The 20,185-nt window shown below is 38.2% G+C and overlaps 1 protein-coding gene and 1 pseudogene across 4 annotated transcripts in view; both read right to left on the reverse strand.

The window, feature by feature from the left end:
• The window catches only part of LOC113906366, a 39,202-nt pseudogene extending 19,134 nt beyond the window's left edge, over positions 1-20,068 (reverse strand).
• Positions 1-20,185, reverse strand: part of LOC113906361 (complement factor H) — a 385,541-nt gene that overhangs the window by 151,893 nt on the left and 213,463 nt on the right. The gene's annotated exons all lie outside the window — the stretch shown is intronic.

The raw sequence follows: 20,185 nt of genomic DNA on the forward strand, positions 1-20,185 counted from the left end.
TGGACTGATTGGATCTGTTGCAGTCCAAAGGACTCTCAAGAGTCTTCTCCAGCACCACAGTTCAAAAGCATCAATTCTTTGGCGCTCAGCCTTCTTCACAGTCCAACTCTCACATCCATACATGACCACAGGAAAAACCATAGCCTTGACTAGACGAACCTTTGTTGGCAAAGTAATGTCTCTGCTTTTGAATATGCTATCTATGTTGGTCATAACTTTCCTTCCAAGGAGTAAGCGTCTTTTAATTTTATGGCTGCAGTCACCATCTGCAGTAATTTTGGAGCCCAGAAAAATAAAGTCTGACACTGTTTCCACTGTTTCCCCATCTATTTCCCATGAAGTGATGGGACCAGATGCCATGATCATTTTCTAAATGTTGAGCTTTAAGCCAACTTTTTGGTTGTTAAATCATCTGTTCTAGTTCTATGAAAATTGCCACTGGAGCTTGATAGGGATTGCATTGAATGTATAGATTGCTTTGGGTACTATACTCATTTTCACTATGCGGATTTTTCTGATCCATAAACACGGTGTATTTCTCCATCTATTTTTGTCATCTTTTATATCTTTCATCAGTGTTTTATAGCTTTTTATATATAAGTATTTTTTTCTTTAGGTAGACTTACTCCTAAGTATTTTATTCTTTTCATCTCAATGGTGAATGGGATCGTTTCTTTAATTTTTCTTTCTGTTTTCTCATTGTTAATGTATAGGAATGCAAGAGATATCTGTGTATTAATTTTGTATCCTGAAACTTTACTATATTCATTTCTTAGCCTCAGTAATTTTCTGGTGGTGTCTTTAGTGTTTACTATGTAGAGAATCATGTCATCTGCAAACAGAGTTTACTTCTTCTTTTTCAATCTGGATTCCTTTTATTTCCATTTCTTCTGTGATTGCTGTCACTCAAACTTTCAAAACTATGTTGAATAGTAGTGGTGAGAGTGGGCACCCTTGTCTTGTTCCTGATCTTAGGGGGAATACTTTCATTTTTTTGCCATTGAAGATAATGTTTGTTGTGGGTTTATCATATATGGCTTTTATTATGTTGAGGTATGTTCCTTCTATGCCTGCTTTCTGGAGAGTTTTTTTATCATAAACGGATTTTGAATTTTTTTTAATGCTTTCTTTGTATCTATTGAGATAATCATATGTTTTTTATATTTTAATTTATTAATTTTGTATATCACATTGATTGATTTACAAATATTGAAGAAATCTTACATCCCTGGAATAAAACCCACTTGGTCATGATGTATGATTTTTCTAATATGTTGCTGGATTCTGTTTGCTAGAATTTTGTTGAAGAGTTTAGCGTCTATGTTCATCAGCGATATTGGCCTATAGTTTTCTTTCTTTGTGGCATTTTTGTCTGGTTTTGGAATTAGGGTGATAGTGACCTCAGAGAATGAATTTGGGAGTTTATCTTCCTCTGCAATTTTCTGAAGAATTTGAGTAGGATCACTTAAGTTCAGTTCAGTCACTCAGTGGTGTCTGACTCTTTGTGGCCTCATGAATTGCAGCACACCAGGCCTCCGTATTCATCACCAATTCCCAAAATTCACCCAAACTCATGTCCATCGAGTCAGTGATGCCATACAGCCATTTCATACTGTGTCATCCCCTTTTCCTCCTGCCCCCAATCCCTCCTGCATCAGAGTCCTTTCCAATGAGTCAAATCTTCACATGAGGTGGCCAAAGTATTGCAGTTTCAGCTTTAGCATCAGTCCTTCCAAAGAAATCCCAAGGCTGATCTCCTTTAGAATGGACTGGTTGGATCTCCTTGCAGTCCAAGGGACTCTCAAGAGTCTTCTCCAACACCACAGTTCAAAAGCATCAATTCTTCGGTGCTCGGCTTTCTTCACAGTCCAACTCTCATATCCATATATGACCACAGGAAAAACCATAGCCCTGACTAGACGGACCTTTGTTGGCAAAGTAATGTCTCTGCTTTTGAATATACTATCTAGGTCGGTCATAACTTTCCTTCTAAGGAGTAAGTGTCTTTTAATTTCATGGTTGAAATAACCATCTGCAGTGATTTTGGAGCCCAGAAAAATAAAGTCTCACACTGTTTCCATTGTTTCCCCATCTATTTCCCATGAAGTGTTGGGACCAGATCCCATGATCTTCGTTTTCTGAATGTTGAGTTTTAAGCCAACTTTTTCACTCTCCTCTTTCACTTTCATTAAGAGGCTCTATAGTTCTTCACTTTCTGCCATAAGGGTGGTGTCATCTGCATATCTGAGGTTATTTATATTTCTCTGGCAATTTTGATTTCAGCTTGTGCTTCTTCCAGCCCAGCATTTCTCATGACGTACTCTTCATAGAAGTTAAATAAGCAGGGTGACAATATACAGCCTTGACATACTCCTTTTTCCATTTGGAACCAGTCTGTTGTTCCATGTCCAGTTCTAACTGTTGCTTCCTGACCTGCATACAGATTTCTCAAGAGGCAGGTCAGGTGGTCTGGTACGCCCATCTCTTTCAGAATTTTCCACAGTTTATTGTGATCCACACAGTCAAAGGCTTTGGCATAGTCAATAAAGCATAAAGAGATGTTTTTCTGGAACTCTCTTGCTTTTTCCATGATCCAGCGGATGTTGGCAATTTGATCTCTGGTTCCTCTGCCTTTTCTAAAACCAACTTGAACATCTCGAAGTTCACGGTTCCCGTATTGCTGAAGTCTGGCTTGGAGAATTTTGAGCATTACTTTACTAGTGTGGTAGATGAATGCAATTGTGCGGTATTCACTTTCACTTTCACTTTCTTTGGGCTTGGAATGAAAACTGACCTTTTCCAGTCCTGTGGCCACTGCTGAGTTTTCCAAATTTGCTGGCATACTGAGTGCATCACTTTCACAGCATCATCTTTCAGGATTTGAAATAGCTCCACTGGAATTCCTTCACCTCCACTAGCTTTGTTGTAGTGATGCTTTCTAAGGCCCATTTGACTTCACATTCCCGGATGTCTGGCTCTAGGTGAGTGATCACACCATCATGATTATCTTGGTCGTGAAGATCTTTTTTGTACAGTTCTTCTGTGTATTCTTGCCACCTAAGTGTTAGCTTTTCCCTAAAGTTTTGGTAGAATTCACCTGTGAAGCCATCTGGTCCTTGGATTTTGTTTGCTGAAAGATTTTTTATTCCATTTTCTATTTCTGTGCTTGTGATGGGTCTGTTAAGACCCTCTGTTTCTTCCTGCTTCAGTTTTGAAAGGTTCTACTTTTCTAAGAATTCATCCATTTCTTCCAAGTTGTCCATTTTATTGGCATATAGTTGCTAATAGTAGTCACTTATTATCCTATGTATTTCTGTGTTGTCTGTTATGATCTCTCCATTTTCATTTCTAATTCTGTTGATCTGATTTTTCTCTCTCTTTTTTTTTTTTTTTTTTTCCCTTGATGAGTCTGGCTAATGGTTTCTCCTTATTTATTATCTCAAAGAGCCAGCTTTTAGTTTTGCTGATTTTTGCTATAGTCTCCTTTGTTTCTTTCTGCCCTAATTTTTATAATTTCTTTACTTCTATTAACACTGGGGTTCTTAATTTCTTCTTTTTCTAGTTGCTTTAAGTGTCAAGTTAGGTTATTTATTTAACTTTTTTCTTCTTTCCTGAGGTAAGATGTAATGCTATGAACCTTCACCTTAGCACTACTTTTACTGAATCCCATAGGTTTGGGGTTTTGTTGTGTTTTCATTTTCATTTGTTTCTGTGCATGTTTTGATTTCCTTGTTGATTTCTTCCATGATTTGCTGGTTTTTCAGAAGCATGTTATTTAGCCTCCATATGTTGGTTTTTTAATAGTTTTTGTCCTGCAGTTGACATCTAATATTAGTGCATTGTGATCAGAAAAGATTCTTGGAATTATTTCCATTTTTTAAAATTTACTAATGCTAGATTTATGGTTCAGGATGTGATCTGTCCTGGAGAATGTTCTGTCTTCACTTGCAAAAAAGGTGAAATTCATTTTTTGGTGGCGAAATGTCCAATAGATATTAATTAGGTCTAACTGTTCCGTTGTATCATTTAAAGCTTGTGTTTCCTTGATAATTTTCTGTTTAGTTGATCTAACCATAGGTGTGAGTGGGGTATTAAAGTCTCCCACTATTATTGTGTTACTGTTAATATCCCCTTTCATACTTGTTAACGTTTGCCTTAGGTATTGAGGTGCCTTTATGTTGGGTGCATATATATTTATAATTGTAATATCTTCTTCTTGGGTTGATCCTTTGATCATTATGTAGTGTCTTTTGTTGTCTTTTTTCACGCCCTTCATTTCAAAATCTATTTTACCTGATATGAGTATTGCTACTCCTGCTTTCTTTTGGTCTCCATTTGCATGAAATATCTTTTCCAGCCCTTCACTTTCAGTCTGTATGTTTCCCTTGGTTTGAGGTGGGTCTCCTGTAGACAGGATATAGAGGGGTCTTGTTTTTGTATCTGTTCAGCCAGTTTTTGTCTTTTGGTTGGTGCATTCAACCCATTTACATATAAGGTAATTATTGATAAATATGATCCCATTGCCATTTACTTTGGAACAACATTTTTAATTTTTTCCATTAAATGATACTGTGTCCTGGTATGGACCTCTTTAGGTTCATCTCTTTTTGGGACTGTCTGATTTCGAGACCTGAATGTCTGTTTCCTTCCCCAGGTTAGAAAAGTTTAGCTATTATTTCTTCAAATAAGTCTCTGTCTCTCGCTATTTTAGATCCATATAATAAGAATAGTACTTCACTTGATGTTGTCCCAGATGTCTGTTAACCTAGCCTCATTTTTAAAATTCATTTTTCTTTTTCCTATGCTATTTGGTAAGTTTATACTACCCTGTTTCCAGACCTCTGATCCATTCTTCTGAATCCTCTAATCTGCTATTGCTTTTTTTTAGTGTATTTTTTCATTTCAGCTGTTGTATCCTTCAGCACTGTTTAGTTCATCTTTATATTTTCTTATTCTTAAAATTCTGTTTTCATCCATTCTTCTCTAGAGTCCATTGAACATCTTTACTGTTATTACCTAGCATGCTTTCTTGGGTAGATTGTTTATCTTAACTTTGTTTAGTGACTTTTCTGAGATTTTGTCTGGGTCTTTCATTTGGAATGCATTTTTCTGTCTCATGATTTTACCTAAATCTGTGTTTATTTCTAAGAGTTAGTTATATTCCTGATCTTAGAGAAGTGGTCTTATGTAGAAGTTTATGGGACCCAGCAGAATGGTCCCCTCTGTAGGATCTGGGCTGCAGATCTAGATGCTATAGGGGTGCCCTTCTGTTGTGTCAGTGCCAACACTTTGGGTGCACTGGTAGGAAAGGGTTCCACCTCCTCCTCTGTTGGCTGCCAGACCCTGCCTCATGTGGTGGCTTCCAGCCCATTCATAGGCATGATGAAATGTTGATGGAGCTGGCTTCAGGGCCTAAAAATACTTGAGCTGGTGATATCACACCCAAGAGCAGGGTGAGTTTCAGTGTAGCAGCTGTGGAGCCCAGTGGAATTTGGGGTTGGTGCTGTCATGCTGGTGAGTTGTTTAGCCTCTGGTGCTATTAAGCTATGTATGTGTGTGTTAGGGAGAACTCTAAAGTCGCACTTGTCTCTCATGATGGCTGGCACCAGTATCTATGATCCCAATCATCTCCTATCTCTCTAGAAGTTTCATGAAGATAACCAAATTAGTCTAACCCAAGCTTCTTTCCCATTGATGCCTCTTTACTGGGACACAGAGCATGTGAGATATTTGTATGCCTTTAAAGAACAGAAGCTCTCTTTCCTAAAGCCCTCTGGCTTTCTTGTGCACAAGTTACTCTGGACTTAAAAGTCAGAATTTCTGGGGGCTTATCTTTCTGAAACATGACTCCCAGGCTGGGCAGCCCAGTTGTCCCTTCATCCTTGTCCTTTTGATCATTAGGAATAAAATTTGCATAAACATAAATTTTACCTGTTATTGACACAGCAGCTCAAAGAGTTTGTCTGTGTTTCACATCAGAAGTGAAAGAGTGTTCATCAGTTCATAAACAGAAACTGTGATTTACTGTTTCAAGATAAATTAGAAGAGACAGAGAGGACTTCATCTTGCTGACCCATACAAAGTTTGTGTGAAAACCCAGCAACTCAAAACCTATGGGATGCAGCAAAGCCGTTCTAAAAGGGAAGTTTATAGGAAGAAACAAGGAAAACATCAAATAGAGAACCTAATTTACACCTAAAACAACTCGATGAAGAAGGACAAAAAACAAACCCCAAGTAAGTAGAAGGAAAGAAATTCTAAAGATCAGAGTAGAAATAAATGAAAAAGAAGCAAAGGAACAAAGATAAAGACTAATAAAACTAAAAGCTGCTTCTTTGAGAAGATAAACAAAATTGACAAACAATTAGGCAAACTCATCAAGAAAAAATGGGAGAATCAAATCAACAATATTAAGAATGAGAAAGGAGAGGTTACAACATAAATACAGAAATACAAATGATCATAAGAACCTATTATGAGCAAATATATGCCAATAAAATAGACAACCTGAAAGAAATGGACATATTCTTAGAAAACCTCAATCTTCCACGACTGAACCAGGAAGAAATAGAAATTATGAACAAGCCAATTACATGCACTGAAATAAAAAATGTGATAAAAAAAATTCTCAAAAAATTAAAGTACAAGGTCTAATGGTTTGTTTCACAGGTGAGTTCTCTCAAACATTTAAAGAAGAGCTAGTAATATTCTTATAAAACTCTTTCAAAAAACTGAAGATGAAGGAGCACTTCCAAACTCATTCTATAAGGCCATCATCACCCTTATGCCAAAACCAGACAAAGAAAACACACACACACACACACACAATTACAGGCCAATATCACTGATGAAAATAGATGGAAAAATCCTCAACAGAACACTAGCAAACAGAATTCAAAAATACATTAAAAAGATAGTACACCATGATATGCAGAAGGCAATGGCACCCCACTCCAGTACTCTTGCCTGGAATATCCCTTGGATGGAGGAGCCTGGTAAGCTGCAGTCCATGGGGTCGCTAAGAGTCAGACACGCCTGAACAGCTTCACTTTTACATTTCACTTTCATGCATTGGAGAAGGAAATGGCAACCCACTCCAGTGTTCTTGCTTGGAGAATCCCAGGGACAGAGGGGCCTTGTGGGCTGCCATCTATGGGGTCGCATAGAGTTGGACATGACTGAAGTGACTTCACAGCAGCAGCAGCAGAACACCATGATAGCAACCATCAAGTTTGGTTTACCCCAGGGATGCAAGCATTCTTCAGTATACACAAGTCCATCAATGTGATATACCATATTAACAAATTGCAAGATAAATTCATATGGTAATCAAAATAAATACAGAAAAATTCTAAAAATTTTCAACACACATTTATAATAAATACTCTTCAAAAAATTAGCAAAGAAGGAAACTACCTCAACATAGTAAAGGCCATATATGAGAAACCCAGAGCAGACATTATTCTCGATGGTGAAAAACTGAAAGCATACCCTCTAAGGTCAGGAAAAGACAAGGGAGCCCACTGTCACCACTATTAGTCAGCATTGTTTGGAAGCCTTAGCTACAGCAGAAGAGAAAAAGAAATAAAAGGAATCCAGATTGGAAAAGAAGAAGCAAAACTCTCATTGTTTGTACACAGACAATACTACACATAGAAATCTCAAAAGATACTATCAGAAAATTACAAGAAGTGATCAGTGAATTTAGCAAAGTGACAGGATGCAAAACGAATACACAAAAATCAATTGAATCCCTATGTACTAACAGTGAAATATCAGAAAGGGATATTAAGGTATCAATCCTATTTACCATTGCAACAAAAAGAATAAAATGCCTAGGAATAAACCTACTTAAGGAGAACTAAGAGCTGTATACAGAAAAGTATAAGACACTGAGGAAAGAAATCAAAGACAACATAAACAAATGGAGAGGCTTACTCTTTGGAAGAAATGTTATGACCAACCTATATAGTATATTGAAAAGCAGAGACATTACTTTGCCAACAAAGGTCCATCTAGTCAAGACTATGATTTTCCAGTAGTCATGTATGGATGTGAGAGTTGGACTGTGAAGAAAGCTGAGCGCTGAAGAATTGATGCTTTTGAACTGTGGTGTTGGAGAAGACTCTTGAGAGTCCCTTGGACTGCAAGGAGATCCAACCAGTCCATTCTAAAGGAGATCAGTCCTGAGTGTTCTTTGGAGGGAATGATGCTAAAGCTGAAACTCCAGTACTTTGGCACCTCATGGGAAGAGTTCACTCATTGGAAAAGACTGATGCTCGGAGGGATTGGGGGCAGGAGGAGAAGGGGACGACAGAGGATGAGATGGCTGGATGGCATCACCGACTCGATGGACATGAGTTTGAGTGAACTCCGGGAGTTGGTGATGGACAGGGAGGCCTGGCGTGCTGCGATTCATGGGGTCGCAAAGAGTCGGACACGACTAAGAGACTGAACTGAACAGAACTGAACTGATTAGAGACACAGACACTGAGAACAGACTATGGACATGGCTGCCAGGGAGGAAGTAGAGGGTGGGATGGATGGAGAGTGTTAGTGTTTCCCTAATTGGAACCAGTTCCTAATTGGAACTGTAGCAAATTTACACTACCATATGTAAAATAGACAGTCAGTGGGGATTTGCTGTACGGCTCCAGGAACTCAAACCAGAGCTCAGTAACAACCTAGAAGGGTGGGATGGGCCGGAATCTGGGAGGGATGTTCATGTGGGAGGGGACATGGGTAAATCTATGGCTGATTCGTGTTTATTTTTGGTAGAACCCAACGTAATACTGTAAAGTAATTATCCTTCAATTAAAAATAAATAAATATAAAATAAACAAACACCAACCCCTGAAATTTCATATGCCAAGGGGCCCAGGAGGAGGCTCACTCATGCATACATGAGGTAAAAGGCAGACAGATCTCTGTCTTGACTGTGATGCCTACAGTGGCTCATGAACCATCTCAATTCCCTCTCAGCTGCACTCCAGGAGCCCTGGCAAACCTATCTTAAAAATTCATGCATGGAGCTAATCCTCCTGTCAAAGTCCAGGTTTTCACAGGAGGACTTCTGTCTGCTTCGTTCACACACCCTTCCACCTTGTGGCCAGATCCCTGTGGTTACAACTGACTCAGAGGGAAGAGCAGCCTTTGACAGACCACCAGTGAGCTTGCAGAGAAATTTGGCTTAAATCTGTGACCAAGTACAGGAACACAAGATTAAGATGTACTGCTACTTGGGGGAAACAAACGACAGGCTGCCAGTACCAATTCTGGTGCAGTAATGTATCTAGACAAGAGATGAAGCATAGAAATTCTGACAAAACAGGGATGAGAAGTGTCAGCTGCTGCTAAGTCACTTCAGTCGTGTCTGACTCTGTGCGACACCATAGACGGCAGCCCACCAGGCTCCCCCGTCCCTGGGATTCTCCATTAAGAACACTAGAGTGGGTTGCCATTTCCTTCTCCAATGCATGAAGGTGAAAGTGAAGTAGCTCAGTCGTGCCTGACTCCTAGCAACCCCATGGACTGCAGCCTACCAGGCTCCTCCATCCATGGGATTCTCCAGGCAAGAGTACTGGAGTGGGCTGCCATTGCCTTCTCTGGAAGTGTCAGCAGGTACCACCATAGAAGATCTGAGATAGCTGCAGAGTCTCTAGCCAGGTTGAAGAAAGTTATCTCTCACCCAAAGGAGACTGGTACTTTAATTAGAAAAACAGCACCACAAAACTTAAGGAATATGAACCCAAAGTATCATGACACGAACAAAGTATAAAAATCTTCAGTATTCACATCTGAAGATTGGAGATCTGTGATTTATCCAAGGAAGAATTTGAAATAGCTGTTTTAAATAACTCAGTGCGCTAGAGAAAATACAGTATATCTCATGATGTACTCTGCATATAAGTTAAATAAGCAGGGTGACAACATACAGCCTTGATGTACTCCTTTCCCTAATTGGAACCAGTCTGTTGTTCCATGTCCAGTTCTAACTGTTACTTCCTGACCTGGAATTTACTAAGGAGCCTTCATTTGGATCTAAGAATATTTCTCAGCGGAAACCTAGTGGGCCAGGAGAAAGTGGGATGATATATTCCAAGTGTTGAAAGAGAAAATTGCCAAAGAATATTTGAAAATATCCTTCAGAAAAGAAAAGAATATAAAGACTTCACTTGACCAAAAAATACTGAGAAAATTGAACACAGCTAGACCTTCCTTGAGGAGGGCATGGCAACCACTCCAGTATTCTTGCCTGGAGAAGCCCATGGACAGAGAACCTGGCGGGCTGCTGCCCATAGGGTCACAAAGAATCAGACACAGCTGTGGTAACTGAGCAGGCACACAGACCTTCCTTACTGAAACACTAAAAGGAATTATTCAAGCTAAAGTAAAATAATGCTAATTAATTCCATGAAAATACGTAGTACACTGGTAAATTTAAGTGCACATTCACATTCAGAACACTATAGTACTTCAATATGGAATGTTAACACTTAACTATTTAAGAGTTGAAGTGCAAGGATATAAAAGTAACTATAGCTACAATTATCTTTCTAATTAAGTACACACTATAAAAAGAGGCAAATCATGACATCAAAAAGATAAAATGGAGAAGGGGAAAAGGAAGGAGATTTAATATATGGTTGTGTTCATATATTATTAGAATAAAACACACTGCTCTCTCTGAAAGATGCTTTATGTAAATCTCATGGTAAACAAAGTAGGAATCTATACTAGATTCACACTGGTAAAGAGAAGTTTATTAAATGCATACTGCTGCTGCTGCTGCTAAGTCTCTTCAGTCGTGTCCAACTCTATGTGACCCAATAGACGGCAGCCCACTAGGCTCCTCTGTCCCTGGGATTCTCCAGGCAAGAATACTGGAGTGGGTTGCCATTTCCTTCTCCAATGCATGAAAGTGAAAAGTGAAAGTGAAGTGGATCAGTCGTGCCCGAGTCTTAGCGACCCCATGGACTGCAGCCTACCAGGCTCCTCCGTCCATGGGATTTTCCAGGTAAGAGTACTGGAGTGGGGTGTCATACTATAAAGTTATAGTAGTATTGTTACACTACTATAACAAAAATCATGAATTCACAAAGGCAAGCAGTCTGAGGAAAGGATTTAGGGAACTATAAAACATCCTGTTACAAAAGATAGCATTAATACATCCTTATCTATCAATAATTACACTAAATATAAAGAAATGCATGAGTGCATGCTAAGTAGCTACTGTTGTGTCTGACTCTTTAAGACTCAATGGACTGTAGCCCACCAGGCTCCTCTGTCCATGGGATTTCCCAGGCAAGAATACTGGAGTGGGTTGCCATTTCCTTCTCCACTGTTTTCTTCTATATCAATGAAGTTCTTAAGCTATTACTGTGAATTACTTATCAGACAAATCGTCCATATCCATTATTTGGGGACAGTAACTGAAAAACTATTGTGTTTCTCTGTTAACATTTTAGTCCTTTGATGTCTGTGTCCTTTGAAGTCTCAGGTTGCTGTGTTTGCATTCAAAGAAGCAGTCACTCCCTCCTGTCTTTACAGACTGACATGGGGAGGGAAGTACACTGTCACACTGATAGGGATTTTGAGGCTTTTTCAGACCTTTTATAAGGATACACCTGTCCCATGTACTCAATTCCTTCTAGGAGAGAATTCTGAAGCTCATATGCTTCTACCAACGCAGCAAAGACAGTCTCTATGCTGACAGTTTCCTGGCTGCTTCCCTGGGGCAATGCCAAATGCTCACATTCGTGTGCTTTCTCACAGATTCACGGAGACAGGTTGGCTTCTAGATGTCCCACAGGCCATCTGCAAAGGTTTAGATGCCACTGTGGAGACCTACACAGGGAGCTGTCCCTGGGGAGGGGATGTGGATGAGATGAGGGGCCCAGGGGTGAGCAGGACCACAAGCACGGTGTCTGCAATTGTTTGGGGCTCCCTGTGGGTCTCCATGTGGTCAGTAGCACCCATGTCCCTTGAAGAATTCTAGCCCTGGATGCTGTGCTCCTGGCCTCTCCCCACCCCCCAGCCATGCAGGTGACCCCAGTGTCCTGGATAAGGGGAGAGAGAAGTGCGCTGGAAGGTGAGGACGCTGCCCTTGCTCACACACTCTTATTTTCCCCACAGGTAAAATCCTGTGCTGAGGGGTCTGTCATCTTTGTGCTCTAGCAGCATGCTGTCGTGTCTCTGCTAGACTCCTGGACCCCCACAAAGATCCTCTTATCCACAAATGATGGTCAAAGTCTGCATTTGTATCAGGAGAGACAGTGAGACTCCTGCCATCTTTCTGACCTCACTCTGTTATTACAGGTTTCTTCTTTGTGGATCTTTTCCTATTTTCTTGACTAATGTCTATCAATACATGTATTTTGTTATATGCTTATCAAGAAGTCTATAGGTACACTCATAGACACTTGTAAACAAAAAAATTAAGTAGGTCCTTTGGCAAAACAAGAATTCGATATAAACCTTTGGAGTGGATAATACAGCTGAGTCTTAGAAAATTATGAACACATGGGATCTCAGCCCACTTTACTCACTGACACGGATGCATCTGGGAGGAGGAGACCAGCCACTCTCTGTGCAGGTCATTGTGTTCTGATTATTTTGAAGACTGTAGCCATGATAGCAGCGAACCCTTACAGTTTCACCCTGTACAACTTTTTTTTCACTACTTGGGGTATATCCATTTTCCAAATTATTGAAAATACATTCTCCTAAGGATCAGAAAAATAATATGATAGAAAAAAACATAAATTTGTTAATATAGAACTTAAAAGATTAACCTTATAGAATTTAAATGTGAATGCACTAGTTTTCAAATATAATACATAACAATAAAAATGAAAGCTACTATCACATTTGTTACAAATGAAAATCAACATTCCATATCATTTTTCTTTAGTTTATGATTAAAGTATGTATAAATGATGCAGACATTCTTATAAAGTCTGTATCTCATAGGATTTACATGAAGAGCCTCTAGTAAAGGGAACATCTATTTACATGTTTTTTTTTTTGTTTTTTTTTTTTCATAGAATTCATCCCTTGGCCTTACTTTTGTTACACAACACTTAACTCTACTCAGTTGTATACTTTTGTCTCTTCACTCTTCAAAGATTTATGCATATCAACTTAAATAAGTTTACTTACTAAGGCATGGTTCTTCTGGAAACCATCCTTCTGCTGTGCAAGTCAGGTAATCCGAGGAATATAGTGAAGGAGGCACAAAATACTGATCACAGTTATAGAGAAACTGTTGATTTACACGTGCTGGAAAGTATCCACTGTATGACTGATACAGCCGTCCATGTCTTATTACTGGATAATTACAATGTTTCCCTTGGAATAAAAAAAGTAGAAATAATGTTTTACCTCATTATACAATCAAATAAGAAATTAACATTACCTCTATGAATTACATTCTTGTTCAGTTAATTACACTCACTACATTATGGTTTCTAGGAAAAGAAAAGGTGAAAAGACAGCATTCAGAATGGGAGAAAATAATAGCAAATGAAGCAACTGACAAACAACTAATCTCAAAAATATACAAGCAACTCCTGCAGCTCAATTCCAGAAAAATAAACGACCCAATCAAAAAATGAGCCAAAGAACTAAATAGACATTTCTCCAAAGAAGACCTACAGATGGCTAACAAACACCTGAAAAGATGCTCAAAATCACTCATTATTAGAGAAATGCAAATCAAAACCACAATGAGGTACCATTTCATGCCAGCCAGAATGGCTGTGATCCAAAAGTCTACAAGCAATAAATGTTGGAGAGGGTGTGGAGAAAAGGGAACCCTCTTACACTGTTGGTGGGAATGCAAACTAGTACAGCCACTATGGAGAACAGTGGGGAGATTCCTTAAAAAATTGGAAATAGAACTGCCATACAACCCAGCAATCCCACTTCTGGGCATACACACTGAGGAAACCAGAACTGAAAGAGACACATGTACCCCCATGTTCATCGCAGCACTGTTTATAATAGCCAGGACATGGAAGCAACCTAGATGTCCATCAGCAGATGAATGGATAAGAAAGCTGTGGTACATATACACAATGGAGTATTACTCAACCATTAAAAAGAATACATTTGAATCAGTTCTAATGAGATAGATGAAACTGGAGCCTATTATACAGAGTGAAGTAAGCCAGAAGGAAAAACACCAATACAGCATACTAATACATATATATGGAATTTAGAAAGATGGTAATGATAACCCTGTATGCAAGACAGCAAAAGAGGCACAGATGTATAGAACAGTCTTTTGAACTCTGTGGGAGAGGGAGGGGGGGATGATTTGGGAGAATGGCATTAAAAGATGTATAATATCATATAAGAAATGAATCACCAGTCCAGTTTCAGTGCAGGATACAGTATCCTTGGAGCTGGTACACTGGGATGACCCAGAGGGATGGTATGGGGAGGGATGTGGGAGGGGGATTAAGGATGGGGAACAAATGTACACCCGTGGTGGATGCATGTTGATGTATGGCAAAACCAATACAGTATTGTAAAGTAAATAATAATAATAATAAAATAAATAAAAGAAAAAAGAAAAAAAAAGAAAATTCAGATGATTGAAGTATGCAAAGAGGTCCTTGATATTGAAGGTCAAATTATGTCTTGTGAGTCATATCATATAAAATTTGTATGTGGATTCTCTTGGTAGAAAACTATAGAGACTTATTAAATAAATTCTCCTTAAGTGCAGAAGTGCTAACCGTGGTTGACTAAATTAGCATCTTAGTCAAGAGATGAAAATACAGATTTTATCTTGTGGCTCAGCTGAATTCTTTCTCTTTCTTTTCCGTTCTCATCAGAAACCAAAATCCTGACACTTCTTCTCACACCAAGTCAATGTAGAAAGAAAACGTTTTTTTTTTTCCCCAATTAACATTCATTACTTTAATTTTCTGTTTATTGGAAACGTGATATTCATCAGTTCAGTTCAGTTCAGTTCAGTCTCTCAGTTGTGTCCGACTCTTTGCGACCTCATGCATTGCAGCACACCAGGCCTCCCTGTCCATCACCAACTCCTGGAGTTCACTAAAACTCATGTCCATCGAGTCTCTATATATATATCAAGTCGGTGATGCCATCCAGCCATCTCCTCCTCTGCCGTCCCCTTCCCTCCTGCCCCCAATCCCTCCCAGCATCAGAATCTTTTCCAATGAGTCAGCTCTTCGCATGAGGTGGCCAAAGTACTGGAGTTTCAGCTTTAGCATCATTCCTTCCAAAGAACACCCAAAACTGATCTCCTTAAGAATGGACTGGTTGGATCTCCTTGCAGTTCAAGGGACTCTCAAGAGTCTTCTCCAACACCACAGTTCAAAAGCATCAATTCTTTGGTGCTCAGCTTTCTTCACAGTCCAACTCTCACATCCATACATGACTACTGGAAAAACCCTTAAACCACAATAATTTTCATGGATCCAATCACACAGGAAAGTAACAGTATTGTTTATCACTCAAACTAGATATTAGGCATCTTTTTCCTTGCTTGTCTAATCAGAGAAATGAACAATCAATAATTCTTAATTTCCAAATGGTTAAGATTAAGGGAAACCCTTGAATGCTTGTGTCTAATTTTAATTGGAGAATGATGCATTTTCCAGGATTTCTTACAAATATTTTAAGTGAGGCATAACATAATTACAATTTATTTTAATATATTTTGAGTAATTTTCACATATATGCTTACTAAGTGAATTATAAACTTTGAATCTTTGCATATCTTAATCCTTTTAACAAAGACTTGTCTATTATACAGTCTCATGGCCTATAGTCTGCATCTCTCATCACTAATAGATTTCCCACACTTTTTTGAAGCTTCTCTACTTTTTTTAAGTGTGAAATGCTCATTTAGTTTGATTCCTCCTAAGTAACAGTTTAGGTTTATTCCCACTACTTTGTGGAGATTAGAATAATTTCTCTTCATCCTTGAATTTTACAAATTTCACCATGTATGTCAAGATATGTGTATTTAACAATAATGCCATGTTGGGTAAGCTTGAATGTCTGTTTTTGCAGGAGTCAAGTGAAAAAGACTCAACTAACTTTGTTATTACATTGTAGAGAGATTTCAGTCCTGATTATCTGAGTTCAGATCTAGTACATTTATTCACCTCCTTTTGATTGTTCATAGAACATGAATACAGTAAAATAATCCACTGAGACTCACTTACAAAAGGTAAACAAAGAGGGCATAATTAATAATAAACATCTTTACTATTACTGGCCTGAGCTATTTTCATCCTCTCTTTTATTTGGTCACATGTGAATCTGTATTTGTCTTTCTCACCAGATCATTTATTGAAGCACATACAATAGCCCACTATGGTCAGAGTGGCACTGACTGTGTCAGGACTCAGAACAACCTCATTCTCCTCTTACACTTCTACCAATACAAGTTCTGGTCTCATGAGCAGGCTTGGCTGTCCATCATAGTGTTGGCTCAAATTGATCTCAAAATTGATGAAAAGTATTCACTAAATTTTAAAAGTGTTTCTAGTCTTTCTGTATTTGTGCTGCTTATTCCTATGATCCAGGCCCAGCATCTTATAGTTATCACAGCTAAATATCCCGTTATTGAGTCCAACCTCACACATGGGCATCTTTCTGAGTGATGAACCTGTCCTAATGCGGGTTCACTTTCAGTACCTCAGTATCATTCCAGGCACATCTCCTCTGCTCCATTAAACTGGTTGTTGATACAAAACATCAATGGAGCAGGCCTGAGAACAAAATCCTGCATCTGATAATCAGCTTATTTAATGAAATTATGAATACCTGATAAGCTATTTAACTGGCCAATTTCCTCATCTTGTCTACAAGAACTTTACAAGGTCCCTTGTGGGATAACTTTGCTGTGATATAAATACATTTGGGTTGATCTGCCATTTTCATAGGCTTCCCCTATGGCTCAGTGGGTAAAGAATCTACCTGTAATGCAGAAGACAAGGGAGCTGTAAGTTTGATCCCTGGGTCACTCATATTCCCTTGCAGAAGGAAGTGGCAACCCACTCCAGTAATCTTGCCTGGAGAATTCCATGGGCAGAGGAGCCTGGAGGGCTAGAATCCAAAGGGTCGCAAAGAGTTGGACATGATTGAGGGACTAAGCACGCAGCACCATTTTCATAAATCTATCTTAAACAAGATTAAATATCTTTAGTATAATTCTTATGTGGATTGAAATCTGTTTAATACTGCTAACACCTTCATTTTAAAAGAAATTAAAAAAGAAATTATGCTTTCTGTGGAGGCTTTCTCCTCCCTGTGTGGGGTCACTGGCCTTGAGGAAAGCTAGCTATCTCTCAAGCAAGATGTGGTGAAGCCCAATGGTCAGGTGCTGAAGCCTCCCCCAAAAGCCAGAGGAGTGAGCCAACTTGCAAGCAAATCTTCCAGCCAAGCTGAGCGTCCAGGCGACAGCAGCCCAGGTCATTACCCAGTTGCCCCCTAAACAGAGTGACGCATAAGTAGCCAACAAAGCCTTTTCCTTATTCCTGACTCACAGGAGCTCTAAGAATATGGAGGTGTATTGTCTTAGGCCAATATGTTCTCTGGAAAATTTGTTAATTAGGACTATGTATCTAATACAATGGGCATCCCAGTTGGTGCTAGTGGTAAAGAAGGAACCCGCCTGCCAATGCAGGAGACATGGAAGAGGCAGGTTCGATCCTTGGCTTTGGATGATCCCCTGGAGGAGGGCATGGTAACCCCCTCCAGTATTCTTGCCTGGAAAATCCCATGGAAAGAGAGGCCTGGTGGGCTAGATTTGATGGGGAGGCAAAGAAACAGACATGACTGAAATTACTTAGCATGCAGGCATCTACAACAATAGGTGTTAGGTGATGTGAGTTTTACTTAATGGCTTGAATCTGATATTACTATTATTTTGCATGCTAAAAATTTCATAAGTGCACCCATAAATTCTGAAAAAAACTTTGCTTAAAATATTCCAACATTTAGCTTTAAGACCACTTTTGGAAAGAGTTCAGCTGTTAATGAGAAGACAAGTGTTGCACTGGAATATCTGGTGAAGATTTGTCAGTTTCACATTTCTGTTTCATATTGTATACTCTTTCTCCTCTTGTCTGGAAATATGTCTGTAGTCTTATTCTAGTTGATTAATAAACCATCACTCATATACCTGAGAATCGGGAGAAATAATTTATGTCTGCCTGCTCCTCAGCAAGAATAATGATGATGCAGCCTTTCTTTTAAGTGATCTGGGGCCTGAGCTGCTCTTAATTGTAACACTAATGACTGGACAGGGAGCTTTATTGCGCTGTAAATGTTGTTGACGAAGAAAATTGCCTAATGGACTAAAATAACATGCAATAATTATGAGATGAATAATGCAGAGTGATGCATATTCTATTCACACCTTGAATTTCACGAGGTATCATAAAACTCATTAGAGTTTTCATTTACAAAAACTTGAAGACAAATAGATTATTAAAGAAAATGAAAGACAAAAACATTGTAATGAAGAACATATATGTTTTATATTTTGGAGTAAAATCTTTGTTTTTAATATAATTTAATTACTTATATTAATACATTTATATAATTTAATTGTTTTGCATTCTTGGCTGTTTATTTATTTTTTTATTTTATTTTTTAACTTTACAATATTGTATTGGTTTTGCCAATATATATAATTTAATTTTTGTTTTTCTTTAATTTTTATTGGAGTTGCTTTATAATGTTGGGTTAGCTTCTGCTCTACATCAAAACGAATCAGTTATATGAATATATAACTGATTTTGGATTTCCTTTTTTTGGGGATTTCCTTCCCATTTAGGTCACCAGAGAGCATTGAGTGGAGCTGCCTATGATACACCATAAGTTCTCATTAGTTATCAATTTTATTCACAACAACCAGGACATGGAATCAACCTAAATGTCCATCAACAGAAGAATAGATGCAGAAAAAGAGGTACATATATACAATGAAATATTACTCAGCTATTAAAAGTGATGAAATTGTGCAATTTGCAGAGATGTGGAAAGACCTAGAGACTGTCACATAGAGTGCAGAAAGTCAGAAACAGAAAAATAAATATTGTATAATATTGCTTATATATGGAATCTAGAAAAATGCTACAGATGAACTTATTTGCAAAGCAAACATAGAGATACAGGCATAGAGAATGGATGTATGGATACAAGGGGGCCCGAGAGTAGAGGAATGAATTGGGAGATCGAGCCAGACATGTAATAGATAACTAATGAAAGAAGTTATAAGTTTAAAAATAAAAGTGACAAGATTTTTTTTAAGGTTGTCAACATTTACATTTCTTTCTGAAAATAATTCTAAATGTGTTGGCACTACACTGGAAATTAAGACTGTATTCCACATTTTGTAAAAGGAGAATATATCTGTACCTAAGCTGGTCCTTTAAAACTAACAGTGACGTTAATGACCTTTAATAGATTTATTAAACTATAATTGCAATACAGTAAACTGAACATATTTAAAATGAGATTTGAACCTGGAAAAAATATATTTGAACCTGTAAAATTATAAAAATAACCATTGTTCTCCAAAATTTCCTCATATTACAAGTAAGACTCTCCTAAACATTCTGGAATTATATATAATATACTTTTCTGTGACACATTTTCTATTCACATTTCCATGAGCATATTCACATGACCCCATAATCTACATAGAGTACTTTTTGCACTGTGGAACTCAGCTGACATAGAAAAGTATTCATTTTGTTTTCCCCTTTTAGGTGAATATCTGATCATTTTTCCATTAAGGTGTTCTTATTATCTCACAGTGCAGACTATTTCAACCAGTCGATTCAATCAGAAATACACACAAAGGAAAGTAGATAGTTATATTTAGGAGGAAGGCTGAGTGTTCACATCTGTTTCAACTTACCCTGTCCATGAGCAGTGTAAAACCACAAGGTGAGAAGGACATTGATTAACATCAACATGTTAGATTTTCCCAGTGGTACATTCACACAAATACTCCAGTTGTACTGTTTAGGGTTCAAAAATCTGCTTCCTTTGCAGTTACCTAGTGTGACTGAATTTATGCATTGCAATGAAGCTAGTTAATTAGTACCATTTAGTAAATATCAAAGTTCAAAATTTTGAAATGTCCCTAACTTGTTTCTGTTGGTAGTTTCACAATAAGTTATTG

Source organism: Bos indicus x Bos taurus, chromosome 16 (genome assembly GCF_003369695.1).
Source record: "Bos indicus x Bos taurus breed Angus x Brahman F1 hybrid chromosome 16, Bos_hybrid_MaternalHap_v2.0, whole genome shotgun sequence".
Lineage (NCBI taxonomy): Eukaryota > Metazoa > Chordata > Mammalia > Artiodactyla > Bovidae > Bos > Bos indicus x Bos taurus.